The 1,958-nt window shown below is 56.3% G+C and overlaps 1 protein-coding gene across 1 annotated transcript in view; it reads left to right on the plus strand.

The window, feature by feature from the left end:
• Positions 1-507: 507 nt before the first annotated feature.
• LOC109529772 (katanin p80 (WD repeat containing) subunit B 1) overlaps positions 508-1,958 on the plus strand; it is a 28,599-nt gene continuing 27,148 nt past the window's right edge. Inside the window, 1 exon segment of the mRNA XM_019893204.1 lies at positions 508-637. The gene's annotated coding sequence lies outside the window, so the exon portion shown is untranslated.

The raw sequence follows: 1,958 nt of genomic DNA on the forward strand, positions 1-1,958 counted from the left end.
GCGCACGCGCGCCCGTTTGTCAACAATCGGAGGGAGCTCCTTTTCGTCAGCCGTCGTTCGAGTCGGAGCTTTGTTTTGACGACAAGACGCGCGGGAGCATTTCGAGAACGTCAGTAGTACGAGTGGCAACTCCAGAGACGTCATCGACAACGCTCGCCCCGATTCGAACGGCAGTGACAGAAATGTATACCTTTTGTTCCTCTTAACGTTGTGTTCCACTAATTTGTTTAAAATAGCTGTTCAAACGGTACAGCCCCAAATAGTAGGGTTAGTGTTTTAGTGCACGATCACCCAGTTATATTTCGAAAAAAAAAACAAAAAAACGGCAGGGATACACCGGAAGGAAGAAGAAGAAGTAGAAGAAGAGCATCCCAAAGTGTCGAAGCGTTTCAAAGGAATTCCCGAGCAGGAAATAAGACTCGGCAACCGTTGAAAGATCGGCTCCCCGGATGAATACGGCGACGAAACCATCGAGCTCTTCTTCCGGTGCGGGAGGAGCGGGGGGCGGTTTCCGCGTGACGTCATCGGCAGCCGACAGTTGCTAAGCCGCGCACGCGCGCCCGTTTGTCAACAATCGGAGGGAGCTCCTTTTCGTCAGCCGTCGTTCGAGTCGGAGCTCGGCCGAGCGGGTAAGCCGCAAGTCCGCTTTTGGGGTGACTCCCTCGAGCTTTTCTCGCTTCTTTGCCGCCTTGCTCTTTTTGCTGCTGGCTATTGATGCTAACGTCGTCTGCGGGCGGCTAACCAGCTAGCCGCCGCCGCCGCCGCCGCCGCCGACTTTTGGCCGGGCGCTTCTCGCGGTACGATGCGTTCGATCGCCTTCTTCTCCCGAAGCTTCGACGGCTCGGCATCGTGCGAACGACGCGCGGGCGCTCGTCAACGGCGGCCGCGTCCGAGGGCGAGCGCGGCCAACGACCCAACTCGCTTTTTCATGACGGCGCGTTGGGAGAGAGTTTGTCATTGAAGGTCTTCCGGTCGTTCGTCGAGCGCAAGCGGGTCTGCTCGGCAAAGCGAAATCCGGGCGGGCGCCGCAAAAGATCCAAAGTGAGGACGACGCCGCATCCCCGTCGCGGATCGATTTGGAGCTCACCTGCGTCGCACTGACGAATGACATCGGCGAAGCGCTCCAGAGAACCTCCAACTGGAGTTCGCGCGCGCGACTGCAACGATTTCAACTCTGTCAAAAGACGCTTGTGTTGGAAGGAAACAAGTACGTTGCGCTTCGGAACACGGACGGGTGAATAGAAGCACAATCGGAAAGGATCGGACTCGCATTGCGGTGTCTTGTCAGCCGCCAAGAGGAGTGGCTCGCACGCGTCAAAGGGGAAGCCCACCCCCAACCAACATCGCGTTCTATGGAGTGTCAACTTGGCGTTCTGATGAATGGAAGACGTTTGTGGAACACGATTTTAGCGGCAAAATCCATCTCGGGGTTCGACGTTCTGTTGACTGAAAGTGACATCGCAGTTCCTCCGGGAACGACCTATCACGGCTCAAGCCGCGCCATCGTCGCTTGTTCGTCGCTTGTTACCTGAGGTCTGAGTAACCCCGTGAGGTGGATTTCAAAAATAAAAACGTTGGATTTTGTTGCTTAACAACGTGTACTACGCAAGCCCGGGCCAATGGGCCGCCATTAATGTTGGACCAGGCGTGTATAGTATATCCATCCATTCATTTTCTGATCCGCTTTTTCTCGGGAGCGTTGCGTGCTGGAGCCTGCCGGCCATCTTCTTCGGACAGGAGGCGGGCTACGCCCTCAACTAGTTGTCGGCCAATCGCAGGGCACGCAGAGACCTACGACGGTTCGTTTTGTGTTCCGCCAAGCTGCCGTGGATGTTTTTGGAATGTGGGAGGAGAGCGCAGTGCCGGGAGAAAAGCTACGCGGGCACAGGGCGAGCTCCACGCAGGACGTCTGCAGCCGGAATCGATATGTTTGATTTGAAAGAACCCCCTCCCCCCCC

Source organism: Hippocampus comes, unplaced genomic scaffold, assembly GCF_001891065.2.
Source record: "Hippocampus comes isolate QL1 unplaced genomic scaffold, H_comes_QL1_v1.1 scaffold378, whole genome shotgun sequence".
NCBI lineage: Eukaryota > Metazoa > Chordata > Actinopteri > Syngnathiformes > Syngnathidae > Hippocampus > Hippocampus comes.